This window comes from Salmo salar, chromosome 28 (genome assembly GCF_965601325.2).
Source record: "Salmo salar chromosome 28, fSalSal1, whole genome shotgun sequence".
NCBI lineage: Eukaryota > Metazoa > Chordata > Actinopteri > Salmoniformes > Salmonidae > Salmo > Salmo salar.
In genome coordinates, this window is record NC_138318.1 from 3,512,695 (window position 1) to 3,534,993 (window position 22,299).

The 22,299-nt window shown below is 46.0% G+C and overlaps 1 long non-coding RNA gene and 1 pseudogene across 1 annotated transcript; both read left to right on the forward strand.

Annotated features, from left to right (window-relative positions):
• The first annotated feature begins 672 nt into the window (after positions 1 to 672).
• Positions 673 to 18,120, forward strand: LOC145865499 (uncharacterized). Its single transcript, XR_014383012.1, has 2 exons — positions 673 to 1,125; positions 16,653 to 18,120. It is a non-coding gene; the product is annotated as an uncharacterized LOC145865499 (long non-coding RNA).
• An 838-nt stretch (positions 18,121 to 18,958) lies between these two features.
• LOC145865498 (homeobox protein Hox-B3a-like) lies at positions 18,959 to 20,234 on the forward strand (annotated as a pseudogene).
• Positions 20,235 to 22,299: the final 2,065 nt, after the last annotated feature.

Sequence of the window (22,299 nt, forward strand, 5' to 3'; positions counted from 1 at the left end):
AATCACCCGACCTCAACCCAATTTGAGATGGTTTGGGAAGAGTTGGACTGCAGAGTGAAGGAAAAGCAGCCAACAAGTGGTCAACATATGTGGGAATTGTTGGAAACGCATTTCAGGTGAAGCTGGTTGAGAGAACGCCAAGAGTGTGCAAAGCTGTCATCAAGGCAAAAGGTGGCTACTTTGAAGAATATAAAATATATTTAGATTTGTTTAACACTTTTTTGCTTACTACATGATTCCATATGTGTTATTTAATAGTTTTGGTGTCTTCACTATTAGTCTACAATGTAGAAAATATTAAAAGAAAATATTAAAAATAAAGAAAAACCCTTGAATGAGTAGGTGTGTCCAAACTTTTGACTGGTACTATATATATATATCGGATTAGTTTACATTGTTATATGACAAATGATTATTAAAAACGGCAAGGCCTCCTGCGATGCGATGCCAATTGGCAACATTAAATACAATAAACAGGATTTGCAAATCAAATGGATTTACTAATGTTCAAACAACTAATCATAGACCACGAGGCAGCCATATTCACGTCAGCAATTATATCCTAAACGAATTAATGTAAGGCAATTAAACTATAATACATACTGTATATATTTATATTCCGCAGTCTGCTCATCCTAATATTTATCTATTTCTTAATTCCATTATTTTACTTTTTAGATTTGCGTGTATTGTTTTGCATTATTAGATATGACTGCACTGTTGGACCTAGGAACACAAGCATTTACACCCGCAATAACATCTGTTAAATATCTGTATGCTACCAATAACATTTGATTTGATTTGATTCTTATTTACGGAATGAGATCCTGGTGATCGGCGAATAGTGTTTCCCAATAGGCGATGTGGCCATTACTCTTCTTCGCTGTCTAGTCAGCTGCGTAGGCTAAAAGCTACCCATGTTCTCCTACGACCTCTCCCATAGTGGGCGCCTCCCGCCGATGTGTTTATAGGTAACCAATCATTGGAACTGGATTATAATACTCCTTTATTTTTTTGAAAGGATAGAGCTCTCGTTATTGATTCTAGAGGCAATGGATGTGAAATGAATCATATTTAGTCAGTAGTTCCGCGATCTACGTTATGGCTACACTACGCTAAAATAAGGTAAGCCGAGGGCTGAAAAATGCTTGTAAATGGTTGGCTTTTTTCTTTTTGATTTATGACCATATGACTCGCGCGCGGTTCAAGCAGAGTTCATAAAGCTGTGTGCCTCCATACCAAACGACATTTGTTTTCTCTTCAAAACAACTGTGTCTAATCTTATGTTTTACCTATTTTGGTTACTTATAACAGCATACCCGTTATAGCATAATCGTTATCATGAATTTAGAGACCTTGATTTTCTTCATGTTGAAGATTTCAATGGAAATGTAAAGAAACGTTATTAGACATTTACAACATATAGACTACCATGAACAGTTATTTTTATTGTGTTTTTTTTGATTAACTTTTATTTATTCAAGGTAGCCCAATTGAGACAGGGTCTCATTCCCAATGGTACCCTGAGTACACACATATTTCTCACAACAGGAAGAACAATTTACAAGCCTAAATAAGTTCAGGAGTAAAAATATCTTTAACAATTCACATAATAAGTTGCATGGACTCACTCTGTGTGCAATTATAGTGTTTAACATGATTTTTGAATGACTACCTCATCTCTGTACCCCACACATACAGTTATCTGCAAGGTCCCTCAGTCAAACAGTGAATTTCAAACACAGATTCAACCACAAAGAACAGGGAGGTGTTCCAATGTCTTGCAAAGAAGGGCACCTATTGGTAGATGGGTAAAGATAAAATGAAGCAGACATCGAAATTCCCTTTGAGCATGGTGAAGTTATTAATTATGCTTTGGATGGTGTATCAATACACAGTCACTACAAAGATACTGGCGTCCTTCCTAACTCGGTTGCTGGAGAGGAAGAAAACTCTTCAGGGATTTCACCATGAGGCCAATGGTGTTTAATGGCTGTGAACTTTATGTTCTGAATACAAAAACACATTATGTTTGGGGCAAATCCAACACATCACTGAGTACCACTCCATATTTTCAAGCATGGTGGTGGCTGCATCATGTTATGGGTATGCTTTAGCAGTCTGGCTATTTAGCAGTCTTATTTTTTTCAACTAGGCAAGTCAGTTAAGAATAAATTCTTATTTTCAATGACAGCCTAGGAACAGGGGGTTAACTACCTTGTTCAGGAGCAGAACAACAGATTCTTACCTTGTCAGCTCAGGGATTTGATCTTGCAACCTTTCGGTTACTAGTCCAACACTCTAACCCCTAGGCTACGCTGCCGCTTGGGGGGTAGAAGCTGTCTTGGAGCCTGTTGGTCCGAGAGCCGATGCTCCGGTACCCTTTGCCGGTAGCAGAGTGAACAGTCTATGGCTTGGGTCGCCGGAGTCTTTGGCAATTTTTGATATAGAGGTCCTGGACGGCAGGGAGCTCGGCCCCAGTGATGTACTGGGTTGTCCGTACCACCCTATGTAGCGCTTTGTGTGCAATGGTGGTGCATTTTCCATACTAAGGGGATGATGCAGCCAGTCAAGATGCTCTCGATGGTGCAGCTGTAGAATTTTGTGAGGCTTGAAAGACCCATGCTAAATCTTTTCAGCCTCCTGAGGGGTAAGAGGCGCTGCCATGCCTTCTTCATGACTGTGCTGGTGTGTGTTGACCACGTTAGATCCTTTGTGAACATAAGAATCACAGCTGTAATCGCTGCCAAAGGTGATTCTAACATTACATTTACATTTTAGTCATTTAGCAGACGCTCTTATCCAGAGCGACTTACAGTAGTGAATGCATACATTTCATACATTTTTTTTCTTTCCATACTGGTCCCCCGTGGGAATCAAACCCACAACCCTGGCGTTGCAAACACCATGCTCTACCAACTGAGCCACACGGGACCATATTGCCACGGAAAGGGTTACATAGCCTTCATAAGGAAGCCAAACCTCAATCACCAGTGCCATTTTCTCATAACCACGGGGTACAGTACAAGGAAGTTGGCAATTGTGCCAATAAACAGCTAATACTGTCTAATCATGGGTTGTAAATACAGTTAGACACTTTTGAAATAAACAATAGACTCACTAATACACACAAGACTGAATTGTGGTTAAATGGGCCATTGTGGTTTTGGGTACGTGCAGTAGCTCCAGTAGTCTAACGGTAAGGGGTGTGTGAGTATGTCACTGTCTAGGGCTGAGAGGGGAAAACATACCACTGGTTTAGCTGCCCGGGGTGTAAAGGCCTAACACCGCACCAAGTTCAAAACAGAGGATTTAGGTTTCAGTTTGTCAGGAACCGAAATGGGCCGAAGTTCATTCAACTTCAAAAGCTTACCATATCACATGACCTGGCCTCTATCTTGAAGAATTCTGAATGAGTGTGTATGTGAGATTTTTTTGTTGCATGTTTGCGTTTCTTCCCTCACCTCCGCTAATACAACCGACGTACATAGTCTATGAAATCCCCCTTCCGGATCAAGGTACCAAGCGCACCTCACAACAGCATTTCACAACGTTTACGTATTGCTAGTGGAAGCAGGCCGAGAAATGTTTCCCTATACTTACGCCGTGTTAAACAGTCTGGCAAGCCTATTAAAATAATGTGTGCTGTCACGAATTGTTGCAAACGGAAATCCTGCTTACCCACTACCTTACTTAAGGAATAACAAGTGGCTTTGTTGAGGAGACTTAATCCTCTCAGAGGTGATGGAAAACTACCAAACAACTTGGCCAGGCTGGCAACCCTCCACCATTTTGGAGACAAATAAATGATCTTTATTTTAATTCAACAACACATTTTTACCATAGTGCCCTATTGACCAGGTTGTTTAAAGAATGGTTTCTCAAACATTGGTTGAAACGGAGAAATATTCAATTTGGGTTCCAGTCCAGGTGACTCCATGTCCAATAGGAGGATCTTACAGGAGTATACGTTCTCCTGATTGGAGGTCAGTGTTCCAGCCCCCCTCCCCCTTCTCCTCTGCGTCCGCCAGGCCTCTTCCACACTGCTTTAATAAGGACGATAAACCATAGCCTGCTTCATGGTCCATTCTTAGAATATTTGGAGAATAGAACCTGCAGTGTACCAAACCTAAAAAGCTTGGGCCGGTTACCTACTTGAGCCCCTATTGGTGTACACTCTCATAACCCAAGTTACAGACGGTACATTCCACCATAGACCAAGGTGTTAAGGGAAGGCTACCATAAACCCATCACGCTTCAGAGATTATGACATTTTTGCCAAAGGGGCAATGGGGTAACATGCTGGAACTGTAGCCAATTGTGAATGAGCAATATGGTTGGTAGGCAGCTTTCCTTCTCAACCAGTAAACCTGTTTTCAATGCAATTCTAGCATAATTCTAGAGTAATGAAATGGAACAGCTGGCGAGAGCACAGTGATATACTCATATGATCATCCAGATTCATTATGTTCAGAGGTACCAATGACCTTGACCTGTAGTTGTACTGTGGTTGACCAGTGTCAGCTCTTCACGTAACATGTATTGACTCAGGGGGATGAATATTTATCTAATCAAGTGTTATATTAGTGTTTTTTTTATTTTTTATTTTTTACAAATGTAATAATTTGTCTTCCACTTTGACATTACAGAGTATTTTGTGTGGATAGTTGACAAAAATGACAGTTAAATCTCTTTTAATCCTACTTTGTAACACAACAATATGTGGAACAAGTCAAGGGGTGTGAATACTTTCTGAAGGCACTGTATCTGATATTGAATAAAGAAATGTGTAGTCTGCCAGTGGCAAGTTAGGGTTTTGTTTATGTTTTTCTGTAAATGGGACCTTATGATCAAGACTATTGACAGGCTTATCTTGTTTTTTTTGTGGAGTTTTGTTGGATAAATATCTATAGATAGTTGTAATAATGTTATTATTATGTAACAGCTATATTTATTAGTTTTAGTTTTATTCATTTGTCTATTCATTTAACACAGCATTGTACGAGATCTTCAGTTTCTTGGCAATTTCTCGCATGGAATAGCCTGAATTTCTCAGAACAGGAATAGACTGACGAGTTTCAGAGGAAAGTTATTTGTTTCTGGCCATTTTGAGCCTGTAATCGAACCCACAAATGCTGATGCTCCAGATACTCAACTAGTCTAAAGGCCAGTTTTATTGCTTCTTTAATCAGAACAACAGTTTTCAGCTGTGCTAACTGTGGCAAAGAAGGGGGTCGAGTGATAAATGGCAGATATGTGAGGGCAGAACTAATAAACGGGCTCTGCCCGATCACTAAAATGGCCACCCCGATCAGAACTACAGATCACAAAATGGCCGACTGCCAAAACTACAATTCCCAGAAGCAAGGGGAACCCTCAGAAGGTGGAGCCGACCCACAGATAAAAGGTCAAGAGAAACCAGGAAGAGAGAGAGAGGGCGGGAAGGATCTATGAACCATAGAGAAAGAGACAATATACATTGGCTGGATTTACCGTGTACGAGCTGGACTGTTTTGGACTTACCTGTTGGCGTTTAGACCTGGACCTACCGAGAACCAGATTTGTGTACCGAACCCTGCTATCCTTGACCTTACCTGCGGCCTGGGTGGACCAGGACAGCGAAACAAACACACAGGTATTGTCATGTTCGAAAGAACTTTCATTCTGGGCTGACTTTGGTGACAGTTTCCCACTTAATTTGTGACAAACGCTCCTAACTTTGAAGAGGTTTGCCACACGTGGTGGAGAGTGTGGGCACTGGATTAACCATACCGCTGGTTAGGTAGAAAAAATTATTTAAAAAAATTAAAATTAAAATAAAGTTTAGTTAGCACTCCAAAGGGGAGTCAAGTTTTTTTTTTAATTTTGATTTTTTTTTGGCTTTGTTTGGTTAGGACAGTTTTTTCAGGAAAATGAGTATGGAGGGAGCCATACAGGCCCTGTTACAAGCGGCGGCCGCCCAACAAGAGGCAACTAGAGCTCAACAAATAGCTCATCAGGATGCAATGCGAATGTATCAGGACACGTTACAGGTCCAGCACCGCACCAACCAGCTGCTCAGAGAAGAGCAAGAGAGAAACACCCGGGAGTTAAGAGAAGGCCTAAAGGGGCTAGCGGACCAAATTGGGGCTCAGTTACCAGCTGCAAATACCCAAAGGTGGGTCAATAATTTTCTTCAAAAAATGACAGCGCAGGATGATGTGGAAGCATATCTTACCACCTTCGAAAGGACGGCAGAGAGGGAGAAGTGGCCGAAAGAAGAATGGGCAGGGCTTCTGGCACCATACCTGGCAGGGGACGCTCAAAAAGCATATTTCGACCTGGAGTTGAAGGATGCACAGGATTACGATAAACTCAAGGGAGAGATTCTGACTAGACTGGGAGTGACTGATACCGTGAGGGCACACCGCTTCCACCAGTGGTCCTACAGACCGGGACAACCCCCCCGAACACAGATGTTCAACTTGATTCACCTGGCACGGAAATGGTTGCGACCGGAGACCCGTTCGTCCGCCGAGGTCGTCGAGACCATCGTACTCAACCAGTTTCAGCGAGGTCTACCCCAAGAAGTGCGACGATGGGTTGGCCAGAACGAGGTACTTTCCGCCGACCATCTCGTGGGCCTGGTTGAACGGTATTGTACGGCAGGAACAGCTGAGCAGGCGCAGGAGGAAAGATTCCCATTCCCCAGGCCTGGGCGAACCAGCGGACAGGGTAAGACTGTCCCAACAGGGGGAGGGGGAGGAGAGCAGCGTGGGGCCATGAGGAAAGAATCAGAATCGGGCCGAGACACTAAGGGAAAAACCGGAAACCGGGACTGGGGGTCGAGGAGGTCTCCCCCCCGGAACCCTATTATCTGTTACAATTGTAATCGACCGGGACATATTGCAGCCTACTGCCCTATTAAAGAAGAGCCAATGCAATGTAACCTCGGTGAAAAAGAAGATGAGATATGGTATGCAGGTCCCGTGGTAACCACTGTACTTGAAAGATCAAGAAACAAACATATGTGCAGGGTGAAGGTTGAAGGGAAGGAGGTTGAAGCACTACTGGATTCCGGCAGTATGCTAACCCTGGTCGTTGCAAACCTAGTGCCGACGCATAAACTGGATACAAGTCAGGATATCAGTGTTACGTGCATTTATGGTGATACCCGTCTGTACCCCACAGCATTAGTGAGCATACAAACAGAGGATGGTCTGCTGGATTATGAGGTCGGCGTGGTCCCAAAGATGCCATATGATGTAATATTGCTTAGATACTTTAACTGTTGCGAAATTAGGATCAAATGAACGGCATACTTTAGAAGTCAACAACCCTGACTAAGCCGGAAGAAGCATGGGGCCTTCAACCAAGGCCAAGAAAAGAGGTCTCCCAGGGGCCAACCTCACAGGTACTAGTAGGGGAGGATGAGGATGAAGTGGCAAACCTCGTTGATAATGAACAGCCCAGTACTAGTGGGGCTGGGGTCGATCTGAATCCAGAGGACGACTATCTAGAACCAGCAGACCTGGCAGGGTCCATGACTAATTTCGGGACGGCCCAACACCAGGATCCAACCCTGCAGCAAGCCAGAGCAGACGTGCAGGTCGTAGATGGTACTCCCATAAATGATAGGATGATGCCTAATAGTTTTCCCCACTTCATCATGAAAAATGGTTTGGTGTACAGAGTCTCAAAAATAGGGGTTGATGTGGTGGAACAGTTGTTGGTCCCCACCCGGTACAGGAAGACAGTACTGGATCTAGCTCATGGGCACATTCTGGGTGGACACCTTGGTATCGATAAAACCCGAGACCGGATTGTAAGGAGGTTTTACTGGCCAGGAATTCAGGCTGAAGTGGCTCGGCATTGTGGAGAGTGCCCGGAGTGCCAGGTAACAGCTCCCCGACCAGCGTTTAGAAGCCCGTTAGTGCCACTCCCCATAATCGAAACGCCATTTGAGAGGATAGCGATGGACATAGTGGGCCCACTACCCAAATCTGCCAGAGGGCACCAATACATTCTGGTCATTCTAGATTATGCCACTCACTACCCAGAAGCCATTCCCCTTCGGACAATGGCTTCCAAAAATATCGCCAAGGAACTAGTGCTATTGTTCACCAGGGTTGGGGTCCCAAAGGAGATCCTTACTGACCAGGGGACCCCCTTTATGTCCCGCCTTATGGCGGACCTTTGTAAATTGTGGCAGGTGAAACAGTTGAGGACATCGGTTTACCATCCACAGACGGACGGGCTGGTTGAGAGATTCAACCGGACCCTGAAGTCAATGCTCAGGAAGGTAATCGACAAGGATGGGAAAAACTGGGATTGCATGTTGCCATATCTGATGTTTGCCATTAGAGAGGTTCCTCAAGCCTCGCTGGGGTTTTCTCCCTTCGAGCTGGTATATGGGAGGCACCCCTGGGGAATCTTAGACATCGCCCGGGAAACCTGGGAACACCAATCCACCCCGTATACTAGTGTCATAGAGCACGTCACGGCAATGCAAAACAGGATAGCCACAGTCATGCCCATCGTCAGAGAGCACATGAGACAAGCACAAGAGCACCAGCGGCACACTTATAACCGGCAGGCTACCCTGAGGGAATTTCAACCGGGAGATAAGGTGTTAGTGCTGATCCCCACGGTAGAGTGCAAACTACTAGCCACATGGAAAGGACCATATGAAGTACTGGAGAGAATAGGAGAAGTTAATTATCGGATCCGACAGCCAGGTCGACGGCCCCAGGAACAGATCTATCACATAAACCTGTTAAAAGCATGGAGAGAGAGAGAAACACTAATGGTCACGTACCCCACACACACTCAGGAGACAGCTGAAGTAAATATTTCACCTACTTTGTCCCCAGCACAAGTACAGGAAGTAAAGACCCTGATCCAGAAAAACAGAGATGTGTTTTCAGAAGTACCCGGCCGAACTGAGGTTACAGCTCATGATATCGTTTCCCTACCAGGGAGAAAAGTGAGCATGAGGCCATATCGGGTACCTGAGGCACGACAGGCAGCGATTAGAGCAGAGACGGAGAAAATGTTGACAGCTGGAGTGATCGAAGAGTCACATAGTGAGTGGTCTAGCCCAATTGTGATGGTCTCCAAGCCCGATGGGTCTTTGCGGTTCTGTAACGACTTTCGGAAGGTAAATGAAATATCCAAGTTTGATGCCTACCCCATGCCGAGAGTAGACGAACTACTGGAGAAAATTGGTAAAGCTCGGTACATTACGACCCTGGACCTGACAAAAGGGTACTGGCAAATTCCTCTGACCCCCAGGGCCAAAGAAAAGACAGCCTTTGCAACCCCTGACGGTTTGTTTCAATACACCGTCATGCCATTCGGCCTACACAGGGCCCCAGCCACCTTTCAACGGCTCATGGACAAGGTCCTAAAACCGCACCAAACATACGCCGCAGCTTATTTAGATGACGTGGGGATCTACAGCCCAGATTGGGAATCCCACTTACCCCGGGTACAGGCGGTGTTAGACGCCCTTAGAAAGGCAGGGCTCACGGCGAACCCTGCCAAGTGTTATGTGGGGTTAGAGGAAACGGAGTATCTGGGATACACAGTGGGAAGAGGATTAATCAAACCCCAACGTAAGAAGGTGGAGGCAATTAGAGAATGGCCGAAACCAGTAAATAAGAAGCAGGTTCGAGCCTTCCTAGGGCTGACCGGGTACTACCGGAAGTTCATCCCAAGTTATGCCACAGTGGCCGCCCCACTCACCGACATGACTAGAGCCAGAGGGCCAAACATGGTCAAGTGGGATGAAAGGGCCACCAAAGCATTTAGGACATTACAGGAGGCCCTCTGCTGTAATCCAGTGCTGGTGGTACCAGACTTAGAGAGAGTTTGTGGTTCAGACGGATGCTTCAGAGGTCGGCTTGGGAGCAGTGCTGTCCTAAGAGGTAGAAGGGGTGGAACACCCCATCCTGTTTTTAAGCAGGAAGCTGGACCCACGGGAAACCAACTACTCAGTTGTTGAGAAAGAGGCGCTGGCAGTAAAGTGGGCTCTGGAAAGCCTGAAATACTACCTGCTGGGCCGCCACTTCACCCTCATCAGTGACCATGCACCACTCACCTGGATGCATAGGGCTAAAGAGAAGAACGCTCGGGTGATGCGGTGGTTTTTGAGTCTCCAACCGTTTCACACAGAGCAGGAAAGGAAATGGGAAATGTGGATGGGTTATCCCGCATGCACGCATATTTTGCTGCGGTAGCCCGACCTAGGGGGTCGGATCTAGGGGGGGAGATGTGTGGCAAAGAAGGGGGTCGAGTGATAAATGGCAGATATGTGAGGGCAGAACTAATAAACAGGCTCTGCCCGATCACTAAAATGGCCACCCCGATCAGAACTACAGATCACAAAATGGCCGACTGCCAAAACTACAATTCCCAGAAGCAAGGGGAACCCTCAGAAGGTGGAGCCGACCCACAGATAAAAGGGCAAGAGAAACCAGGAAGAGAGAGAGAGGGCGGGAAGGATCTATGAACCATAGAGAAAGAGACAATATACATTGGCTGGATTTACCGTGTACGAGCTGGACTGTTTTGGACTTACCTGTTGGCGTTTAGACCTGGACCTACCGAGAACCAGATTTGTGTACCGAACCCTGCTATCCTTGACCTTACCTGCGGCCTGGGTGGACCAGGACAGCGAAACAAACACACAGGTATTGTCATGTTCGAAAGAACTTTCATTCTGGGCTGACTTTGGTGACAGTTTCCCACTTAATTTGTGACAAACGCTCCTAACTTTGAAGAGGTTTGCCACATAACATAATTGCAAAAGGTTTTTTTAATGATCAATTAGCCTTTTTATATTTGGATTTGTCACGACACCTACGGAAGGTGGCGCCCCTCAGCGGTCGTCGTCGCCGGCCTACTAGCTGCCATCGATTTATGATTCACGTTCTGTTAGTTAGGCCTAGTTTAGTTGCGCACCTGTTTTGTGTTAGTTGTTAGTGGGGAGGGGTATTTAGGCTAGTTAGTTAGGTTTGTTGTTTGTGCGGGATTGTTAGTTTGTCAGGGTGTGTTTCATGTGGTTCTGTATATTGTGGAGTTACGCTATTCCTTTTGGGCTGCGTCCCTGGTTACGTTCTTTTAAGGGTGGTGCGTTACTTTTGCACACCTTGCACTCCATACCTTGCATATTTTCCGTGTGGATATTTTTATTAAATTCATTAACGGAATCTTTCTGTCTCCTGCGCCTGACTCTTCGGAATCCACAAGCCACCCATTGTGACAGAATCCCGCACCCACATGGAGTCAGCAGGAACGTCAACACCAGCCCCGTCCATAGAGGAGCGGATCGATCAACACTCCACCCTCCTCCACCGTCTGGGTACTGCTATGGACCAGGTGCTGGCACGCCTAGAGAGTTGGGACCGAAGCGCTTCCGGCCCCACTAACCAGCCGGTCCAACAGCCGACACCTCAACCAGCATCTCCAGTAGCCAGTGTCAGCGGGGTTAAACTCTCCCCTCCCAGGGAGTATTATGGCACGGCCGCTGGATGTAAGGGGTTCTTACTCCAGCTGGAGTTGTACCTAGCGACCGTCCGTCCTCCTCCCTTGGAGGAGGAGAGTGTCAGTGTCCTCGTCTCGTGTCTCACGGGTAGAGCCCTGGTATGGACCAACGCCGTCTGGGACAGTCCGGACTCAGCCAGGGACAGCTACGCGGAGTTCACCCGTCGCTTCCGGGCAGTGCTCGATCATCCCCCGGAGGCGAGAGCGGCAGGGGAGCGGCTGTTCCACCTGAGACAGGAGACGAGGAGCGCGCAGGACTTTGCTCTGGAGTTTCGGACCCTGGCTGCTGGGGCGGGGTGGAATGAGAGGGCCCTTATAGATCACTACAGGTGTAGTTTAAGGGAGGACGTCCGCCGGGAGTTAGCATGTAGGGACACTGCTGGCTCTCTCGACCAGCTGATTGACTTGTCGATCCGTTTGGACAATTTGCTGGCGGCCCGCGGGCGTCCGAACCGGGCCCTGCTCATTCCACCTCCTAGCCCTCCTGCTCCTACGCCTATGGAGATGGGGGGGCTGCCGATAGGAAGGTTGGAGGGGGGGGGGGGGTCTCTCCTGTACCGCCTGTGGTCGCAGAGGACACACTGTGGACCGGTGCTGGAGGAACTCACCCGGGAGTCTAGATGGTAGGCAGAGCACTTCTTTGACACCTCAGGTGAGTCAGCACCAGCCTCACCCAGATCCCTCTGTCAGTCACATGTATTAGTGTCCTTTCCCGCTTTTTCCCCTCACTCCCGGCTTAACCTGTTGGGGCTAGGGGGCAGCATTTGCACGTCTGGATAAAAAAAATGTACCCGATTTAATCTGGTTACTAATCCTACCCAGTAACTAGAATATGCATATACTTATTATATATGGATAGAAAACACTCTAAAGTTTCCAAAACTGTTTGAATGGTGTCTGTGAGTATAACAGAACTCATTTGGCAGGCAAAACCCTGAGACATTTTCTGACAGGAAGTGGATACCTGATGTGTTGTATTGACTTTAAACCTATCCCATTGAAAAACACAGGGGTTTAGGAATATTTTGGCACTTCCTATTGCTTCCACTAGATGTCACCAGCCTTTACAAAGTGTTTTGAGTCTTCTGGAGGGAGATCTGACCGAACAAGAGCCATGGAACGGTGATGTCCCATTAGACACCTGGCGCGCTAGTTCATGTTGGGTACCCTCGTTCCAATACGTTATAAAAGAGTATGCATTCGTCCACCTTGAATATTATTCATGTTCTGGTTAAAAAAGGCCCTAATGATTTATGCTATACAACGTTTGACATGTTTGAACGAACGGAAATATATTTTTTCCCCTCGTTCATGACGAGAAGTCCGGCTGGCTTACATCATGTGCTAACGAGACGGAGATTTTTGGACATAAATGATGAGCTTTTTTGAACAAAACTACATTCGTTATGGACCTGTGATACCTGGAAGTGACATCTGATGAAGAGAATCAAAGGTAATGGATTATTTACATAGTATTTTCGATTTTAGATCTCCCCAACATGACGTCTAGTCTGTATCGCAACGCGTATTTTTCTGGGCGCAGTGCTCAGATTATTGCAAAGTGTGATTTTCCAGTAAGGTTATTTTTAAATCTGGCAAGTTGATTGCGTTCAAGAGATGTAAATCTATAATTCTTTAAATGACAATATAATATTTTACCAATGTTTTCTAATTTTAATTATTTAATTTCTGACGCTGACTTGACTGCCGGTTATTGGAGGGAAACGATTTCCTCAACATCAATGCCATAGTAAAACGCTGTTTTTGTATATAAATATGAACTTGATAGAACTAAAAATGCATGCATTGTCTAACATAATGTCCTAGGAGTGTCATCTGATGGAGATTGTAAAAGGTTAGTGCATCATTTTAGCTGGTTTTATGGTTTTGGTGACCCTGTCTTTGACTTGACAAAACATTACATACAACTCTTGTAAATGTACTGTCCTAACATACTCTAAATTTATGCTTTCGCCGTAAAACCTTTTTGAAATCGTAAAACGTGGTTAGATTAAGGAGATGTTTATCTTTCAAATGGTGTAACATAGTTGTATTTTTGAAAAATTTGAATTTTGACATTTATTTGGATTCAAATTTGCTGCTCTTGAAATGCACCTGCTGTTGATGGAGTGCACCACGGGTGGCACGCTAGCGTCCCACCTAGCCCCAAGAGGCTAAGGCACTAGCCGATTCAGGCGCGGCCGGGAGTTTTATGGACCGTGGGGTCGCAACTAAGTTAGGGATTCCCTTGGTTCAGTTGGGCCAACCCTTCACCGTGCACGCCCTAGATAGTCGACCACTAGGGTCCGGTCTGGTCAGGGAGGCGACCGTGCCGCTGGTAATGAAAATGCAGGGGGGTCATGAGGAGAGTATCAGTCTCTTCCTCATTGATTCCCCGGCGTTTCCGGTGGTACTAGGGATCCCCTGGCTAGCCACTCACAGCCCTAAGATTTCGTGGGGACAGAGGGCTCTTAAGGGGTGGTCAAGGGAGTGCTTGGGCAAATGCATAGGGGTTTCCGTCGGTGCGACTACGGTGGAGAGTCCAGACCAAGTCTTTACCGTGCACATTCCCTCAGAGTATGCCGATTTGGCTATCGCCTTCACTAAAACGAAGGCGACCCAATTACCACCTCATCGACGAGGAGACTGTGCGATAGATCTCCAGGTAGGCGCTGCACTTCCCCGTAGTCACGTGTATCCCTTGTCTCAGGAGGAGACGGTGGCTATGGAAACATACGTCACTGAGTCCTTGAGGCAGGGATACATCCAGCCATCTAACTCACCCGTCTCCTTGAGCTTCTTCTTTGTGAAGAAGAAGGAGGGGGGTCTGCGCCCGTGCATCGACTATAGAGGTCTAAATGCCATCACGGTGGGTTTCAGTTACCCGCTACCTCTCATCGCTTCAGCGATAGAGTCATTTCACGGGGTGCACTTCTTCACGAAGTTAGATCTCAGGAGTGCATACAATCTGGTGCGTGTCCGAGGGGGAGACGAGTGGAAAACAGCATTTAGTACCACATCTGGCCATTATGAGTACCTCGTCATGCCGTATGGGTTAAAGAATGCTCCCGCCGTCTTTCAATCCTTTGTGAACGATGTACTCCGGGACCTGCTCGGTCAGGGTGTGGTGGTATACATCGATGATATTCTGATTTACTCCGCCACACGAGCCGAGCATGTGTCTCTGGTTCGTAAAGTGCTTGGACGACTGGCTGAGCATGACCTATACGTCAAGGCGGAGAAATGTGAGTTTTCCAAACCAGCCGTCTCTTTCCTGAGATATCGCATTTCCACGTCCGGGGTGGAGATGGAATGTGACTGCATTTCGGCCGTGCGTAATTGGCCGACTCCCACCACGGTGAGGGAGGTCCAGCGATTCTTGGGTTTTGCCAACTACTACCAGAGGTTTATCCGGGGTTTTGGGCAGGTGGCGGCTCCCATTACCTCACTGATGAAGGGGGGCCCGGTGCGGCTGCGGTGGTCGGCGGAGGCGGACAGGGCATTTAGTCGGCTGAAGGCTCTGTTCACCGATGCGCCGGTGTTGGCGCATCCGGATCCCTCTTTGCCATTCATAGTAGAGGTGGATGCGTCCGAGGCTGGGGTGGGAGCTGTGCTATCACAACGCTCGGGCGCGCCACCGAAGCTTCTCCCCTGCGCTTTCTTCTCTAAGAAGTTAAGCCCAGCGGAGTGTAACTATGACGTGGGGGACAGGGATTTGCTGGCTGTGGTAAAAGCCCTGAAAGTGTGGAGACATTGGCTTGAGGGGGCACGTCACCCTTTTCTCATCTGGACCGACCACGGTAACCTGGAGTACATCCGGGCAGCGAGGAGATTGAACCCTCGTCAAGCCAGGTGGGCGATGTTGTTTATGAAATTTCAGTTCACAATCTCGTATATCCCAGGTTCCCGGAACACTAAGGCCGACGCACTGTCTCGTCTCCATGACCCTGAGGAACCATCCGCCGAGCCCACTCCAATACTTCCAGCCTCCTGCCTGGTGGCACCGGTGGTCTGGGAGGTGGATGCGGATATCGAGCGGGCGTTACGGGCGGAACCCACTCCTCCTCAGTGTCCCGTGGGTCGTAAGTATGTCCCGCTTGGTGTCCGCGATCAATTGATTCGGTGGGTGCACACGCTACCCTCCTCGGGTCACCCGGGGATTGAGTGTATGGTGCGTGGTCTTAGTGGGAAATACTGGTGGCCCACCTTGGTGAGGGACGTGAGGCGCTATGTCTACTCCTGTTCGGTGTGCGCCCAGAGTAAGGCTCCTAGGCATTTGCCTAGAGGGAAATTACAGCCCCTCCCGGTTCCGCAGCGACCCTGGTCCCACCTGGCGTTGGATTTCCTCACTGATCTCCCACCGTCCCAGGGCAACACCATGATTCTGGTCGTTGTGGACCGGTTCTCTAAGTCCTGCCGTCTGCTTCCTTTACCCGGTCTTCCTACGGCCCTGCAGACCGCGGAAGCACTATTCACCCACATTTTCCGGCACTACGGGGTGCCTGAGGACATCGTTTCGGATCGGGGTCCCCAGTTCACGTCCCGGGTGTGGCGTGCATTTATGGAGCGACTGGGGATCTCGGTCAGTTTGACCTCAGGTTTTCACCCCGAAATTAATGGGCAGGTGGAAAGGATAAACCAGAATGTGGGCAGGTTTCTGCGGTCCTACTGCCGGGACCGGCCAGGGGAGTGGGCGAGGTTCGTGCCGAGTTAGCTCAGAACTCTTTTCGCCACTCCTCAACCAATCTGTCACCTTTCCAATGTGTGTTGGGGTATCAGCCGGTCCTGGTGCCCTGGCATCAGAGCCAGACAGAAGCCCCTGCGGTGGAAGACTGGGTCCAGCGCTCAAGGGAAACCTGGAACGCCGTTAAGGAGTCACTGGAACGGGCCAGGGGACAACAAAAAAAGAGCGCGGACCGTTGCCGCAGTGAGGCTCCAGTGTTTGCCCCAGGGGAGAGAGTCTGGCTCTCAACCCGGAACCTGCCCCTCCGCCTGCACTGCCGGAAACTGGGTCCGCGGTTTGTAGGGCCATTTAAAATCCTGAGGAGAATAAACAAGGTGTGTTACAGGTTACAACTTCCTTCTTATTATCGTATTAACCCCTCGTTTCATGTGTCTCTCCTCAGGCCGGTGGTAGCTGGTCCGCTGCAGGAAAATGAGGTGCTGGAGGTCCCTCCGCCCCCCCCTGGACATCGAGGGTCCCCCGGTGTATACAGTCCGGTCCATCTTGGACTCCAGGCGCCGGGTGAGGGGTCTGCAGTACCTCGTGGACTGGGAGGGGTACGGCCCGAAGGAGAGATGCTGGGTACCGGTGGAGGACATATTGGACCCTATGCTCATCCAGGACTTCCACCGCCTCCATCCGGATCGCCCTGCGCCTCGTCCTCCGGGGCGTCCTCGAGGCCGGCGTCGGCGCGCTGCGGGAGCCGCGTGTCGGGGGGGGTACTGTCACGACACCTACAGAAGGTGGCGCCCCCGCCGAGCGCCGTCGTCGCCGGCCGACTAGCTGCCATCGATTTATGTTTCACGTTCTGTTAGTTAGGCCTAGGTTAGTTGCGCACCTGTTTTGTGTTAGTTGTTAGTGGGGAGGGGTATTTAGGCTAGTTAGTTAGGTTTGTTGTTTGTGCGGGATTGTTCGTTTGTCAGGGTGTGTTTCATGTGGTTCTGTATATTGTGGAGTTACGCTATTCCTTTTGGGCTGCGTCCCTGGTTACGTTCTTTTAAGGGTGGTGCATTACTTTTGCACACCTTGCACTCCATACCTTGCATATTTTCCGTGTGGATATTTTTATTAAATTCATTAACGGAATCTTTCTGTCTCCTGCGCCTGACTCTTCGGAATCCACAAGCCACCCATTGTGACAGGATTAGCTAACACAACGTGCCATTGGAACACAGGAGTGATGGTTGCTGATAATGGGCCTCTGTACGCCTATGTAGTTATTCCATCAAAAATCTGCCGTTTACAGCTACAATAGTCATTTACAACATTAACAATATCTACACTATATTTCTGATCAATTTGAAGTTATTTTAATGGACCAAAAAATTTGCTTTTCTTTAAATATCAAGGACATTTCAAAGTGACCCCAAACTTTTGAACGGTAGTGTAGGTTAGTCTGACATTGCCTCTAAGTCGCTTGAAAGTGTCCTATTCACGTCATGATGCTATTGAGATGATAAGGGTGACAGCATGAATCCATCTTATCTAGGGAGTTTTTCCTAGCCTCCGTGCTTCTACATCTGCATTGCTTGCTGTTTGGGGTTTTAGGCTGGGTTTCTGTACATCGGCTGATGTAAAAAGGGCTTTATAAATAAATTTGATTGTTTCATTGATTCTGTCTTTTTTCATAACCTTTCAGGACAGCAACCAAGAGGTCATTGGAAGAAAACTATCACGTGACTTCTGGGTGCCGATGATCCTTCAGAAGGTCAAAAGGTCCCCAGTAGCTGGTGAGGCCTTTCTTGGCAATGCTGAAAAATATACACCTACCATGACGTCATAACTACTACACTGAACAAAAATGTAAACGCTACATGTAAAGTGTTTGTCCAATGTTTCATGAGCTGAAATAAAAGATCCCAGACATTTTCCATACGCACAAAAAGCTTATTTCTCTCAAATTTTGAGCACAGATTTGTTTACATGCCTGTTAGTGAGCCGCCTCCAAAGTCTTTTAGAGAGTTTGGCAGTACATCAAACCGGTCTCAAAACCACAGACCATGTGTATGGCATTGTGTGGGCGAGCGGTTTGATGATGTCAACATTGCGAACAGAGTCCCCCATGGTGGCGGTGTGGTTATAGTATGGGCAGGCATAAGCTACGGACAACAAAGACAATTTTATAGATGGCATTGGAACGCCTCCCTTTCATTGAATCATCGCTGCAACTCTCCAACGGACTCCCCTATGGTTTCCCCAATGGGCTCGGGAGACGTAGGTCAAGTCATGCTTTCTCCGAAACATGACCTGCCAAAGAGCGCTTCTTACCACCCGCCAGCTTAACCTGGAAGTCAGCCGCACCAATGTGTTGGAGGAAACACCGTTCACCTGATGACTGAGGTCAGCCTGCAGGCACCCGGCCTGCCACAAGAAGTCGCTAGAGCGCGATAAAGCCCCCCCTAACCCAGATGATGCTGGGCCAATTGTACGCCACCCTATGAGACTCCTGATCACGGCTGGTTGTGATACAGCTCGGGATCGAAACCGGGTCTGTAGTGACACCTCTAGCACTGCGATGCAGTGCCTTAGACCGCTGCGGCACTCGGGAGGACCTATTGGTGACAATTTGAATGCAGAAAAATACCATGACTAGATCCAGAGGCCCATTGTGAGGCCCATTTTTTTTAAGGTATCTGTGACAACAGATGCATATCTGAAATCCATAGATTAGGGCCTAAGGAACTTATTTCAATTGACTGATTTCCTTATATGAACTATAACAGCAATATCGTAAAAATTGCTGCATGTTGCGTTTATATTTTTGTTACGTATATATTTGGAGATTCCCCATACCAAGGTGTCAATGGGTTTAGACACAATCATGACGCACCAGCCCACCAACCCTTGGCCCACCTGGAGAGCCAGAGCAAAAAGAAGGAGTTGGATTGCTCATCGCAGTTAAACGGCAACAACAAATCACATCATCCACAGCACCCAAAGGAGCGTGACCCTAACTCAAATTCTACCTTCACCAAAAGCATCTTCCCATGGATGAAGGAGTCGACAAGGCAGAGCTGTAAAAAGAACAACCGAGACAAACCCGTAAAAGTATATGGTGTGTATTCAAATGCGTAGCCAAACAGATGGACAGTAGGCGAAATCCCATTTACAAATAATACATTTTTAAGCTTGATAAATGCTAATATTATTTGGTGATTACAGCCAATGGGCGATGGCTAGTTGTAGCCTATTCCCAGTTTTGACTGATGCTTAAATGTTGATATAATGTAATATAATGTTGATAAAATTCCATTTATGATTATGTTACATTTAATTTTATCTTGGCAGAACTCTCTGGTAAAGAGGAAAGCCCAACAACTACAGCCTAAAAAGGGTGTGCACTGCGTACACAAGCGGACAGTTGGTGGACTTCGAGGCGTTCCACTTAAATTGTTTCCTGTGCCATCCCAGGCGCGTGGAGATGCCTTACCAACTCAATTTAAAGGAAAGGCAGATCAAGATTTGGTTTCAAAATCTGAGAAGTACAAGAAAGTGCAAGAAAGATTAAAAGTTGAAGGACTGTGCTCTTCATCAGGTAGCCCAGAAGCTCTTTACCATCCTTGGTTATATTAATACAATGGGTGAGGATGATGATGATGATGATGATGATGATTATGATGCTATTTCCCCGCCGTCTTTAAAGCTGCAATATGTAATTTTCTGGGTGACTGACCAAATTCACATAGAAATGGGAGTTATAGATATGTCATTATCATTGACAGCAAGTCTAAGAAGCAGTAGATCTGTTCTACTTGTGCTATTTCTATGCTTCCCATTCTTAAGTTTCGTTTTTGGGTCTTTAGCTTTAGGTTTTGTACACCAGCTTTAAACAGCTGAAAATACAATATTTTGGGTTGTTGACTATATATTTCACAGTGGTTTAGCTGGTACAATGATTCTCTACACTATGCATTGCTTGTTTTGTCACATAAACTGAAATTTGGGGAACTATTAGAAGTTTAGTAACCAGGAAATGGCAGAGCGATATCTGCATATTGCACTTTTAAAAGCCCTTTGATGTAAAATCCCCTGTTTAGGGGACCTGCTTGGTTCTGGTACTGGTTCCGACCGACATTGTTGCTCATAAATCGATATGTGGAAATGGTTTGCAGTGAATGGTAGCCCTGTTTCTTACTGACACAGGAGTATGTATCTTCTGCCTGTATGAAGCTGGATTTGAAATCTGACTCCACTTGAAGCTGGGATGTCCCTCCTACCATTTCATTTGCTCTTCCAACTGTCCATCAACTCCGAGCTGAACCCTATGTCAACGACACTAACACCACATATGCCTGGAATCCTTACATCGTAATGCAGAAGGAGAGAGTGTTTTTCGTTGCTGTAGCACATTCAGAGATCGATTTATAGCCAGTAATCTAAAATAATTCATGGATTTTAAACAAAACCACTTTCTGTTTGTCATGGATGGATAACATCAATATGAGATGAAATGCAAGTTCCTTAGGAGTTCAGTGAACCAAGCTAGAGCTCTTTGAGACATTCACCGCAATAGGGGCAGAGGTTTTGATCAAGAGAGACCTTTAGAAAATATGAACCTTTTCTCTAACTCTAAATATACAAATATGTATTTTACAGTTATAAGGAAGGTGAAATCTTATAGTTAGTTGTTTTATAAATTGATTATACTATATTTAGAAAAATATGTGAAGCCTTATTCATACAGTTTTGTTGAATAGGAAATACTGTTTCGTATTTTCATATTTCCATCTTTTATCATATTTGTACTGTGTTCTTGAGCTTGTCCTCAAAAGTGACTACACCTCAGCAATGTACAACTATTTTTACTAGAAAGGTAAGATTTGAACCTTTCTTGGAGTATGTAGCATTACTAGTTATTGTTTATGGCCCTCTCATGATAAATAATTGCTTTGGGGGATTTAAGTAGATTGTATTTAGTTCAATTTAAGAAGCTTCAAATAAAAAAATATGTCAGTGCATCAGTCTATTCAAACTCAATGAAAGCCCAACAGAAATATGCCAACACAACCCCAGAATATGCTCCATGCAGTATGCAGGACAATTATACTATTTTATTCATAATGCTCAAGATGGCCCTGTTTATGTTGACGTGAACTTGCCATTCACAGCATATGGGATACATAACTTGTGTAATAGATGACACAGATGACATCAAGGCAACATAAACATACACTGTGATCCAAACACATCATACCTGTTGGGGCATAATTCTTCTCAAGAAAGAATCAAGCACGCTCATTAGTTGATGCAATCCAAACTTCAGGTTGTGCAATTAAAACATTTTGTTTTTTGCGCAAAGGCACATTACTCGCAATATCCAAATGCATGCAGCACCTGCAGGCTATTGATCCTGTTGGACAGTTCTCTATTTATATTATGTTGGTGTCTTATCCAATTATCTGAAACCACAGGTTAATGTAAAACATCAAATGTAGTTCAAATTTAAATCAATATCAAGCAAAAACGTTTCTCACTTGTGTGTTTGTGCTAGACTTGACATGGTGAACTTTTGTAATTGGACCAGGCATGCATTGGAATATTAGAAACATATTTATTACAATGTTATTTTGTGTTATTTATAGGCTATTTATTAATTGAATTTATGGGAATTTCTTCTCTTTTTTTTATCATAGGGCTTAGTGTTTACAGACAGACTGACTCTCTTATGCTCGAGGGACCGATGAATCAATCAATGTTCCTCAAAATGTAATTTAATTGTGATATCCTTTTATATACCCTATCAAGTGCATGTAGGCTATATGCTGACGAAGAATTGTCGTATTGTTGAATGAAATGCACGTGTTGTTCAGACTTTCTACAGCACCTGTGTGTTTATTTATGACACATATTGTTTTCAAAAAAGAGCATGCCCTAGCTACAAATCAACTAAATGTAAAATACATGAAAAGTATGTTAAAATATGTCAAATGAAATAGGCCACACGAAGTGTAGTCTGGTGAAAATTGTATGCAATAATAAATGGTTAAAAGTCTAAAAAGGCACAATGATTTTGCCGTTTCTTTGTTCCCGCTCGAACAAATTGAAGAACC